Source organism: Protomyctophum bolini (assembly GCF_963924005.1).
Source record: "Protomyctophum bolini genome assembly, chromosome: 1".
Taxonomy (NCBI): Eukaryota; Metazoa; Chordata; class Actinopteri; order Myctophiformes; family Myctophidae; genus Protomyctophum; species Protomyctophum bolini.
Genome location: NC_137862.1, coordinates 48,618,182 through 48,632,002, shown reverse-complemented (window position 1 = coordinate 48,632,002; position 13,821 = coordinate 48,618,182). Strand labels below are relative to the sequence as shown.

At 43.7% G+C, this 13,821-nt stretch overlaps 1 protein-coding gene across 1 annotated transcript in view; it reads right to left on the bottom strand.

Moving 5' to 3' along the window:
* Positions 1 to 13,821, bottom strand: part of insyn1 (inhibitory synaptic factor 1) — an 87,692-nt gene that overhangs the window by 16,157 nt on the left and 57,714 nt on the right. The gene's annotated exons all lie outside the window — the stretch shown is intronic.

Genomic DNA, 13,821 nt, shown 5'->3' with positions numbered 1-13,821 from the left:
TCAACGCGGTGTACCCAGTAGTCCATAGCCTCGCCGTGATTAAAGTCAATGCCAAATGGCAGGTGGGCAGAGTGTATACACAGCCTTAACGACCTAAATTAAGCTACGTAGTTTACTGAGGACATTATAGGCTTTAAAGGAAGTGGGTTGGTTTTCGCCAGCCCTTGAGCACTGCAGAATAAGTCCACCTCGTCCAAAGGGCCCGGAAGGGATAAACGCTGCCCATTACGAAGTTTGTAACGATGCTTTTGATTAGCGAGTTGTCAGGAGGTATTGGCCTTGCGCTCTCGTCGCAGCGTTGTTTAGTACTTTAAGGCCTCTATGACGACGAGTGTTTTCTTTAGGAAAGATGAAAAAGCAGCAGGCATGTGCCTAATGAAATCTGAGGCTTATAGCCTCTCTCCTGACAGGATAATTACAGCAAATTCGCTTCCCAGCCAACACTTCAAAGGACACTTCATCCCCGCGCCAACACCAAGCAAAAGCGACACAACTCACCAATCAAGATGGCCTGACCTAAATCAGGTCCCCTCTGGCTCGCCTGTAATGCCAGCCCCACAACCCCCCCCCCCCCCCCGACAACACTGATACTCTGCAGAGTCAATTACATACATGGGATCAGAGTGAGACCAGACCATGCACAGCGGATTCACCTTAAAGTGTGTTGTGTGCGGGATTTAGCCTGTCTCTGTGATACCGCCGGTGCACTGCAGACACAGATAGACACACTGCGTTCAGTACAGTGCCAGCGGGGGAAAAAATGCATCACTTTCAACCTGGCATCCCCATTTTGGGCATGTCATTTTATGCCGAACAATCAAACAAAAAGCTAAACATTTCAACATTTTCAAAAAAATAATTGCAAAAACAGCAGTTGTACATAAGCTCACACACCATAATTGGACCGCGGCACGTTGTGAGCTTGTAGTATAGACCTGCTGTTTTCACCCATCGTCGCACGACAGGGCTTATGTGGCTTAAGTGTTCAACTGTGCATTTGACTAGCAGCAGCACATGCCACGGTGGCACTCATAGTGGAAGTGTGGCGTGTGAGAAACCACCTGCGTGTTGGCCTGCACAGTATACCAAGGGGATCTGTGCTGAATGGTGCGATGATTCAGACCGATGAAGAGGCTCTATATGCACACGTGCCATTTTGGAAATACTTCATTCACAGGTGTTAACTGACGATACTAGTGAAGGCTCTGTTCCATTCAGTCGTTCTCAAACTTTTACATTTCAAGGACCCCCATAACTCTGAGACAACATTGTACACATTGAACCAAATGGACCGTAATGGTACACCCGTATACGGGGCCATTTGGAACCCACTCAAGGACACTTTGAGACCCACTGGTGTAGCGGAGTGGTTCCAGTGAGCCAAAACATAGCACAATAGTATCATCGGTAACACCTGTGAAGGTAGTCAGAAGAGGCCCACAAGTACCGTAGGAAGAGTTATTTCCAAACATGCATTCTGTGCAGAGCATATTATGCTGCGCTCATACTAGCATTTCAAAAGCTAAAGTGACAGAGGTACTTTTGAAGTGCGAGAAAAATATAAAGTAAAATATAGAGCCTGGCGTCAAAAAGGACATTTCAATCAGGAATTCGACACGACACATCACTTTGTCGTTTTTGTAGATTTCTATCTGCATTTGAAACCAGCTCAAGTTGGATTTCACCCAGTCAATGTGTCAGAATTGGAGGATTGCCATCTGAGCAGCCATCACCTGGGTGAAGCTTAAACTAACCACCCCCCCCCCCCACACACACACACACACACACACACACACACACACAATGGATCAATAAAGGTCTCCTCTCTGTTGTAAGCCATGCACGGCTCCGCAGTGCAAAATATACTAGTGCCTCAGGTGCGATAAGAGCCGATGTGCAGATAGGAAAGGCTCCCCCTCACAGAATTGTACGCCATCCAGCAGCGGATAATGAGTAAAACTCCCATAAGAGATTACTGTTTAAGTATCGTGAGCATGGGGCTCGGTGTGGTAAGAGGGCTATAACTTTCACTGGACTATTCTTGAAGCCGTTCCAGTAAATATGTCCCCTTAGAGTGGGTTGGTGGATGATGAATGACTTTCTGTGGGATGAGATAAACAGTATCACCACGTTGTGACCGTCTTGCTTTGCTATCCTTATGGGGGGGGGGGTGGTTTAGAGTGAAGGAGGAGCTGAAAAAACAGTACGAGCTAAATACATTAAAACAATATTTGCAGACGTTTGTATCCCGTAGCCAGCATGTGGGGTCGTTTTGATAATTGGAGAGGCCTCCAAACGTGCGAGAACAGCTTCCAGCATTGGAAGTGGCACACGCTGGCGGGTTGGGAGGGGGGGAGGGGGGGATTTAGGGTAGCGTGGAAATCCATAGTGGCATGTTGAGTTTGAAATAACACTTTAGATGTTTGTTACGGCTCCGTTGTACGCCTCTTGAAAACTGCAAATCAACACCAGACGCTGATGTGCTGCATAATTAACGGCCGAGCGGTGCAAACCGTACCGCCCGTACCCCCCCTAGAAAATGACTCCTGGAAGAATCGGGAGGCACAGGAACAGATGGAGAGAGGCCACTTCAACACAGCGCGGGGACGCACCGCGGCAAGATTCACATATACAGTGAATTCCTCAGAGGCTTGTCATGTCTCATCTATTTCTGGGGAAACACAGCGTTTCGCTGTTAATTTAACTTAGGGAGTGTACACAATGTCCACAAGGGTCCATTTGGTTACATTGTGTATACGCTCCCTGAGTTACACAAGCGGATAAATGAACACAGATTATTTTGCCGTCTACCCCACAACTACTAGCCTATACCGCTATACGCTACATTATGAGGTGTCGATCAACGCCCCAACTTATCCAGGTAGACAAGACATGCATAATAGATGGTGACCTGCATCTATTAGTACGGGGAAGCAAGGAGAAAAAAAAGTTTTCATATTAAAACCCATCAATGCGTATCAAAACAAGCCATTAAACCATTAAACATCTGTTCAAACACCAACAGAGTGATAAGAGCATGTGGTAAATGTCACCCGCATCGTCAGAGGCCATTTGAGATGCTTGTTTTGAAGCCGAGCGAGCATGCATTTTCAACGGCACGTGAAAACATTGGAAAATTACCTAAACATTTTCAATTAGTACGCCTGAGGACTGGCACTAATGTCTAATGCGTGCGTGCATACTTGAGACATATCTTTTCACAATTAATTAGATGGACAGACAGACAATACAAGTACCAGATCACTTTCAAATCAATTCAAATATAGCTAGAGCTAGACTACCATACCACCCCTGTGCTAGAGCTAGACTACATCACTGTACATGTAACCGACACAGCTCCTTCACCTGACCTTCAATTACAGAGAGCCGTCATGGCTGACAGGTGTGGAGGTAAGGCACGCCCCCCCCCCCCCCCCGTCCCCCTCCCTCCCCCCTGAGCTCTACCAACACAAGTGGGGTCTCTGCTTTGATCGCGCACTTTAACCACAGCTGATTCCCTTCTGCCTGCTGCCTGTACCGTGCCAACAGACACAATTTACCAAAGGTGCCTGGTGGCTCAGCCGGTTAGTGCACTCACCATGCTCCTCGTGAGTTTGAATCCAACTCTCTCTCTCTCTCTCTCTCTCTCTCTCTCTCTCTCTCTCTATATATATGCCCTTGGTTTCATGTCTCTCTACACTGAACTACAGTAGCTTGCATTCAATGCAACTGGGAAACTTTTTAAATTAAATATTCTTTTTTATTGCTATTTTCTTACCTTGGAGTGTTTGATGCACTTAATACTCTCTTGAACGTGTATTGTATTATTAAATAATGGTGTGTGTTTTTTGTTCCTTTATCCATCTTAAATAATGATATTTTCTTTATTGCTTCAGAAGAAGACAGACACAGGGAAGGTGTAAAAGTTTGATCAAAGTCTGGGTTGATCTGAAGTCTAGTGGAAAACATTGCGGTTTTCATTATTAAAAAAATGTGATGATTAATGAAAAGGCTCGAGTAAGTGCATTATTGGTTTCAATGTTGTATTATCACTTTGAAGTGTGAGATGTTACTTTTTAGAGACATAAGCAATAATAATTTAATCTGCCTCTGGTCTAAATGGGTTAACCACTTACTGTAAACCTCATATGGTTGAGCGGAGTGTTCGGTGTTCGGTTTTCTGTTATTGTCGGGAAAGCTTTCACTGTAAATAGCCAATCGATAAGCTCACAATGCGCCGCAGCACGATGCGTTGTGAGCTCACGGCGCGTTGTGAGCTCACAACGTGATGTGAGCTCACGGCGCATTGTGAGCTCACAACGTGATGTGAGCTCACGGCGCATTGTGAGCTCACGGCGCATTGTGAGCTCACGACGTGATGTGAGCTCATGACGCGATGTGAGCTCACAACGTGATGTGACCTCACAACGTGCCGCAGCACGCCACGGTGTGAGCTCACCGAGCTGCTATTTCCAATGGAAGCTTTCCCCACAACACTGATGCTGGGGTTTAAGTGGTTAATAGGACCCTGCTGTGCTGCACACCTGTGTGAATATAATCACAATACTACAGTGTAGCACAAGTGTGGGTGTATTATTAGGATTATACCAAAGTGTTATCATTGCATTTATATTTATGATGAGGCTTTATGGGGGATTTATGAGGATACACGATAATTATAGTATGGAAGTTTATTCTATGAAGATGAATCCTTAATTATTTTCGTGACACAATTTTTGGCTACAAAGCCTAAAAAGTTTACCAAAAGTATCATGATCATGACAGCCCTACAATCAGCCATGCAGGTGACAGTGCTGTCCGCTACTTTGTACATTGTGGCCTAGCTGAAAGTGAAAACAGCTCTTCATCAGTCACTGTAGTTGTGTTGTTGACAGGTACTCAACTTAACAAGTGAGAGTGCACATATTTCAATAACCAACCTTGCGTACATTGTGCACTCTCAGAGTAACACATGGATAAATGAACACTGACACCTAGAAAAGACGTACGCACGCACCCTACACTGAAACCACAATGTGAGCTGACGTTCCATCACAGTGTGAAGGAGACCAGCTTCTCTCTCATGATCTCATCCACTCAATCTGTAAAGTAACTATTAATTAAATAAAGCTGAAATAAATGTAGTGGAGTAAAACACTTGTGTTAGAGCTGTAGTGGAGTACAAAGTGGAGCATAAAGTATCAAGAAATGGAACTATATAGGCTACTCAAGTAAAGTCAAGGTACCTTGAACTTTTACTTAAGTACAGTACAGTACTTGAGTAAATGTATTTACGTTACACCACATAATAGTTGTCTGATGGACAAAACAAACAAAGGCAGTCTGCCCACGTAATTTGTACCAGTGAAGTAGTTCATCGTTGCTGCATCAAAGCAAAAACGTACCCTGGTGAAAACACAACATAGCATGGCCTCATCAATCTACGGCATTTTGGCCGCCTGCCAATACTGCATCCAAGACTGACAACAAGGTAACGGAGGCATTTGCCGGCCAGTTAATATAGTCCAACACCAGGGGCATAAGAGACATAATTTGAATTGCATATGGTGACAGGTTGTCTCGTGTGTCTCTCCTCTCTCCCTGCCCTCAGTTTCCTGTCTCGCTGCACTCCCCTGTCAGCATAACATGTCAAAAAAACGACAAAAAAAACCCCAGAGCTATTATTTTGAGGAAAGTGCTGGTCACATTTTGGATGCTGTTAACCTACAGTATTAAAACTTGGAAAAGCATCCGTGTCATTTAATACTTTGGCTATTCAAAAGTAGCAGTACAAGCAACATTAATCACTTAAGTTCTATACAGGAATAAAGTAAGAGTAGCGGTACCATGGGGTAAAAATACTACAAGTAACATAATCAGAATCAACTTTATTGTCACATCATTGTAAGAGAGTGGGTAAAATGTGTGTTTGTGCATTGTTCCTTCCCATCAAGGGAAAAAAAAGAAAGAAAGGGAAGAAGAGGCAGGGGCGCTGGATGCGGGGCAAGGAGATCTTTGGATCGTACAAAAAAAGGGCTTCCCCAAAAAAGTTTAAGATTAAAGCTTTTCCATAAATCGTACAAATAAAGGGCTTCCCCAAAAAGTTTAAGATTAAAGCTTTTCCATAAATCGTACAAATAAAGGGCTTCTCCACGTTAGATGTGGCAAACCTTTGCTACAAACTGTGCAACTGAACATGGGTTAAGGTGCGAAGAGTCAGTGCGTGTCAGCCACATAATCCAAAAGAAAGATAAAGTCAAGGAGCCTATACTTTGTCCCTGGTGTAGTCCACGGGTAGGTTTAAGGGAGAGCTAAGCCAAGTAACATGTATTCAACATCTTACTTAAGACAAGTACAATAGCACATTAGGCTACATTACGAGTTAACCAATTGAGCCCTCTTTCAAATTGTGAAAATAGAATTGTTAAAAACTGACTGTGGGTGCGCACAAAAGCCAGCATAGACGTCAAAATGACAGCAACCATGTTTGAAATATCCCAGTACAAAATTGGAGTACGTCTTCCACCAGTGATTTTGTGATGGTTCCTGGATGTTTCCAAAACATCAACTTTTTTTGGCAAATGAACACTGTTGACAAGTGTGACGAGCGTTGCTATAAAACCACAGCCGTAGACACTTGTCACACTTGTCAGCACATCCGCAACCAATCTATTCTAATCTCACCAAAGCTCATCCAAGCTCATCACATAGCCATGCTTTGACGCCCACGGGAGTCCATGACGTAAGTTCTCTCACATCTGTAACAGCATCTCCAGATGTGCAGTATAGGCTCTTTGTACAGTATCATGTTAAACCTCCTGTGGCAATATTGGACACATGTTTGGAAGCCCAAACATCAAACATGTGCCAAAGCACGACATTCTATAGTGGCTTCAGGCTGCATTGTTCTAACACAATGCATTGCTCTAACACAATGCAGCCACGTTCTTACACTCTCATAGTTACTGGGGTCAGTGGGACAACTGGGGGACTCATTTAAGCCTCCCCTTAAACTTAAACTAAAAAAATAAAAAAAGCTCTGTTATGAAACTTATGACATTTTTTTCAGAATGATTAAATCTTCACAAATGTATAAGAGTTATACCAAATAAGAAAATTCAATGTTGTTATCGGTTAACCATACCTTTAAAATTATACGACTCATAATAATAGACCTCATTGTTGGATCAGGTATTAAGCGATATCAAATGGGAGAAAAAAACCCCACAAATTAGGTCTGCGTTTGTTTTACTGCCATCGCAAGCTCTGTGAAATTTGATGGATCTTCTTCTTTTTTTTTTTTTTACAACATTGATTAAATTAAATCCCCTTTCTTGGGAAGAGTAATCAAATAAACAAAGCCACATTGGCTTCTCCTCTGGGCCCGAGAATCATCTTGTATTAACACCTTCGTGAGCATAAAGTGGGCCAATCACACAACAAACAGGTTCATCCACTCAAGGATTAGTGGATTCATGCAGGCGCCCCGGCTCCCCCCCCCCCCCCCCCCCCCCCGGGCAGCCTGCCAGCCCAGAGAGATGGCACAGCCCTGGCACTCATGACACCCAGTGGTGGAAGGTAACTAAGTACATTTACTCATGCGCTGTAGTCGCTGTATACTTAACACAATATTTGCCAGACCTGAGATTTCTCTGGTTTAAAGAAACCCGAGATTTCCTTAATTATTTTAGGTTTAATGTCATTGAATCCAGAATTAATAGTATTTTATTTACCATCTGTTTAGCTGTTTTTAGCGACCGCTATAGCCTCCCGGTGGCACCCTTGGTGTGACGTCATCGAATATACCACGGACAAAATCTAAAGCATTTATAGGACTCAGATTGAGTTTATAATGGACGATGTTTAGAGCTTGATAAAACTTTAATCCGACCTCGCAAGTACAAAACCAATGGTTTAACACTGAGAGAAGATGGCACAGACTGAAGCTATGTGTCATCACACAATCACTTCCGGTTCAACAAATTAGTTCACAGCTGTCAAAACAATGTCGTTTTCTGCAGGTTTCTACAGCCCTCCTATGAGACACACTGAGTAGAATGAACATGAACATTAATGTTCATTCTACTCAGTGTGTCTCATAGGAGGGCTGTAGGCAGAAGCCCGTCCACCAGTGACAGGTTGAGCTAACCGGATGGTTAGCTCAACCTGGGCTAGACTTCATGTAACCATATAGTGATGCCGGTCTCTTAAAGCAGGGGTTCTCAACCCGTGGGTCGTGACCCCCCCCCATGCACCCCATTAACTCCGCTCATGACTGCACTCTCACTTTACAAAGTAAATTGGAACATGGAAATACTCCACGTACTGTAAAAGGTGTAGGCCTATAGTAAGTAGAGTACTTGAGTAAATGTACTACTTTCCACCACTGGAGAGAGAGAGAGAGAGAGAGAGAGAGAGAGAGAGAGAGAGAGAGAGAGAGAGAGAGAGAGAGAGAGACAGACAGCCCTGGCACACGAGGCACACCAGACCACATGGCAGAGCCACAAGGGAAGCGGAGTGACAGAAGAAATGCCATGCATTCACAGCCGCCACACGGCGGCATTCACATGCAAGCTGCCATGTGAAATAATAATAAGGGCAGATGAAAAGCAGAGAAGAAGAGAATTTCAAGGACAGATTGCACATTCAGGCCTGTCTTATTGAACAGCACACAACATGTCTTTTTCAGAAACACAGCCAAGTTATCGTCCCTGCTGGGGTCGGAAACCTTGTATACAACCTTGTTTAAAGGAAATAAAATGACCCGTGTATCAATCCGAGACCAATAAAGGAGGCTACATCTGGCCAAGCAGTTGTAGCTATTTCCCCTCTTACTCGCTGCAGAAAAACTAACACTCCATTCACGTGAATGAAGTTTTGGCCACTTAATTACACTGTATTAAATACTTTATATTTTCAACCACCAGTTTAATTAATTCAATTATCATTAAATGCGTTTAATAAACTTATGGTCCCATTAATGTTTTAAATCATGATAAAGTAAGGGTTTCTATACTAGCTGGTTCAGTGAAAGACCAGGCCGCCGTTGGCCTTCCTGCAGCCAATAGCATTAATTTGCGGTTGCTTTCGGGATTGGAAGTTGAATGGTGGATTGAAACGGGTCTGTAGAAAACAATAGACAAATTGAGACAGGCTGCGCGGCCACAGCTCTGGTCCGTTAGAACAGTGTACTGCAGACACGTCCTCCACGCTATGGCCTGGGGTTTTCTCAGAGTGCTGATGAAAAGCAGTCTGCTATAGGCATTAGGCACAGCAGTTCAATAAGGGGGCCATAACACCTCTGCCAGCTTTCAGTCAGAAACAAGAAATTCAAATTTCTCGAGAGGAATAAATCACTGAGAATGAAGGAGCTATTTGCAACAGAGTGAACATTAATCAGTGCCATCCTTGAGTAGAGAGGCTGCAGGACAAAGAGAGGCGAAAAGGGCGCAATTAAAGCAGTATAGTGGACAGTCACAAAGTATGCATTTACTTTCTGTCTTATCTCCATAATTTAACTTTTCGTGTTTTTCTTTTGAGAGACGAATGCCCAGCTTTTGGTGTATATGTGCACAAATTTGTCCTATACACCAACATTACATCCCTTTGACAATGACTGGACAATTTTGAGCGTTTGTGTAGCCACAAACAATGAATGCCATTGACAATGAATGGCCAGCTTTGAGTGTTTGTGTAAACCCAAACATTGAAGATGAGGACACAAAGTGTGATTGGCCGGAATTAGATGATGCATGAAGATGTATGATGATAAGAAGAGCGCCCCTCAATTCACACGTGTGGTTTTTGTTTTATTTACACCCTACTTGATCACACTACAGTGTCATACAAAAGCATCACGAGTAGCAGATCTGCAAGTTCAATGTGCGACGCGAAGTAGCGCATTTTGAGCTTGTAGATCTGCTACTTTTGCCGTTTTGGAATTTGAATTCTGAAAAGTAACAGTTTCCACACAAGTTTGATGATTACACACAAGCACTGGGTTTGAGTACTTTGTGCACCAATGAAATATATAGTTTCTGTCTACCACCGTATACAAAATAAAGGCACTGACTGCTCACCTCACACTGGGTGTGATATTTTCTCTCAGGGTTGAGAGTTGAGTGCACAAAAGCTGCCTTGCTGTGTTTGTTTGGTCACGCAGCATGCCAACAAGACGCTGCCCTATCACGACTACATCTGTTGTTGTTGCTGTAGATGTGTGTGTTTTTTTTCTCTCTCTTCTTTTTTTGTTGCATGTTACCTTCCTGTATAGATTTCCGTGTTTTGTTTGTATCAGGTTATTTTGCCGGAAGGGCATGGTGTGAGCGAGGCAGCTCACTCCCCCCCCACACACCACATGCTTCCTGCCAACTCTGCAACCCTGCAATTATCAGGGGACAGACACACTACTGTACATGGAAAATAAAGAAAAACAGTAAAGATTTTGCAAGAAAAAGAAAAGCAGTTTTTTTTTCCATTATGTAAATATGCATGGGAATCGATTTGTGAGAGCTATATATGCATAATATTTCCATTATGGAATTAAAAGGAGTTGATCCATAATCCCACATACATTTACTAATTGTTCACTCAGCAATAGATATGGCTGATGAAATGCACTGAAAAGGGGAGATGAAACAGTTGCAGTCGGGCAGAAACCTTATGTATCTCCATATTTCAACTTCTCTTTCATAAATGAATGCCTTACGCCATACACAGGCAACTGGCGGCCCGGGGGCCACATGTGGCCCCCACCATCACTTAATGCGGCCCGCATGTCAACGTCAAAATACTGATGTCCTGTTTTTTATTCCAAACATGACCCGCTTTAATTACTTATACTGTATGTAGCTGAAGTATTTTAATGTTATTGTCTTGTATTTAGTGTATTTAGTTCATAAAATGTTACATAACTATAACTAAATGCATTTTAAATAAAATAAAAAGGTTACTTTTCAAAGTTTCCCACCCCTGCCTTACGCCATACTACAATATCACACAAAAGTAAAAAAAATAAAATAACCGGTCTACAAGCCTACAGCGTGGTCACATCCCAACATGACGACACAACATATAGGCTCTTTTTCCCCAAATTTCCCCAAAAGCTACTGTTTTGAACATACAAGGTTTACACCCGTCAGCGACGACATTGGCGGTTAGAGAGTCGTGCCAACACATCTGGCATTTTTAATGACTCGTTACATATTCAATGGCAGCGTTTCACTCACGGATCTTTGTTAAAATAAATGTTTACCCTAATTTCCGAGAGGGCATACAGCTTTGGACGCAGCACGGAGGGGAAAAGAGAACATCATTTGCACAGGTGCAACTATGGGAAATTAAATTCTTGTTTTGATGCCAGAACAAGTTAGAGTCGAGACATTTATTTTGTGTTTTTGTTCATTTCTCTTATGTACCCTCGTGTATAAGTGAAGGGTTTGTGTTAGCAGTGAATTCAAGTAGGTGCCATTGGTGCACGCACGCAGCCGAAACACAGCTTTCAAAACATCACTGTCGAGCATAAATGAATGCTATTGAGCGTCCTTAACCACTTATATGCCCTATTGAATACACGACACTCAAGAGCTGCGAAAGAAATACCTGATTCACAACATACACCTCGAGGCAGTACATTGTAGATCTGATACTTTCTCTCGTTTTGAAGACTTTGTATAAGGCTTTTTTCCGGCCTATATACACTATACTATACAGTGACGGAAACATGGAAAACACAGAAACACGGAAAGGATCAAAATGCCTGCCTTAGCTTTGGAAGCTGGGCACGACGCCTGTGCTGTTCTCTATTCTGCACCATGGAACACGGGGCGGTCGGTTTCACTCCCTCGGTGCTGAGCGGCTGTTCGATAACATCATAACAATAATCATAATCTGCCCCCAACCTCCAACCCCTACCCCCCCCCCCCCCCCCCAGATGAGGAACTTGATTGCTTTATTGATGACTGCTCCCCCGCCCTACTGGCATTTGACAGCCCGCACAGTGCATGTGATGGCAGACCCCAACCGTCGTGCAATTCAGAAAACAAAACCGTGATTATCTATATCGTATCTAGACCACCTCGCCCCCAAGCAGGCAAACTCCGGGCATTTCCACTATATGACACCAACAAGGAAGGCATGATTAAACATTTTGTAATTGTATGGCCCACGACAACTTTTGATGAAATGTTTCAGCATTATTGGAATATTTATTATTTAGGTTGACTTGGGATGCATTTTGTAACTGGAAATAATAATTGTGTTCCTTGAAATATGTTATTTGCATGAGCCCTATAGTTCTCCTGTCCTGTCCTGAGCATGTCATTGTAGGCGACCATTCAGTGAAAATAGCTGATCTACAAGCCCACAACACGGCTATTTTTTGGCAGAGATTTGGTGTGGATGGAAATTGGAAAAAAGGAGGTGACTCAATGGAGAACCAGCTGGTCAATGAAGTATGTTGTCTCTGTCGGGTAGAGAGGTGGTTGTACAATGTGATGAAATAAAAACGTCAAAAGTAGCAGGCCGCATGTTGTATGAAAAAAGAATAAAGAAGAATGCAAATATATATAGGTTTCTGTCCGACAGCAACAAGGTTTGAAGTGGTTAAGTGTGTTAAAATCATGCTTATAATAGGCTAGATAATAGACAATCTGCACCAGTATTGCACCTGTCCCCAAGAAGTGCCATCCACTTCCATGGACATCTACCCCCGTACCTGTCCCCAAGAAGTGCCATCCACTTCCATGGACATCTACCCCCGTACCTGTCCCCAAGAAGTGTCGCCAACCTCTAGGGACATAATGAATTGCATTATGTCCAAGTGCTCAAAGCGCTTTACAATGGTTCATTCATTCATACATTGGGAGGTGAAGCGGCGAACAGTCGACGCCAGCGTCCTGACTTCCCACACCAATGGTGGCGAGCTCACACCGACCGACTCATTGGAGGCAATGTAGGGTTCAGTGTCTTGCACAAGGACACTTCGACATGTGGACATGGAGCAAGGATTCGAACCACCGACCCAGGGAACATTGGACGACCTGCTCTACCTCCTGAGCCACAGCTGCCCACATAAAACTACAGCATTTACTAATCCTTTTAGCACTTTAGCACTTTGCCTGGGCCAAGTTCGGACCAGGACAACGTTCAAAAGATGACAGGCAAGGTCGACACAGGCCTTCTCTGTCTCCTCAAGGTCTGGCGAGGAATGGACCGGGGATTGATTGCACATGTCTATTGTTAGTAGTGACACAGACTGCAGCCAAGAAGACGTTATCCACACACATTATGACAAGGCGTGTTGACATCTGTCACACCAATGATTGAGTGTTTAAATGAGATCCCCGCGATTACATAAGGTTTTGGTTTACCAACTGTCCTGAGATGAATCTGCAATATTCTGTGTGTGTGTGTGTGTGTGTGTGTGTGTGTGTGTGTGTGTGTGTGTGTGTGTGTGTGCGTGTGCGTGCGTGCGTGCATGCGTGTGGGTGGGTGGCTGGATGGGAAGGGTGTCTAAAAATAGAGGAACTTATTGTGAGGAGGCGAAGTTAGCAAGGTAGAGGTGGCAGCCATTTGGTGCCTTGTGGGCAAATGTGTTTCTCTCTGTCTTCCACCGTACAAACAAATTATCAGCAGCATTTGCGTACATGTCCCACATCTGATAAAAGTGTCACAGATTGTGTCGAAGATATTCCTTTGTTTACAAAAGAGACCGAAAGATGACACGGCGACAGGTTGTCACTCTGAAGAGACCACCCCATGGGTTACCACATTAAACTGATGAAAGCCTCGAGGTAATGTCAATTGTTTAAAACAACTAGC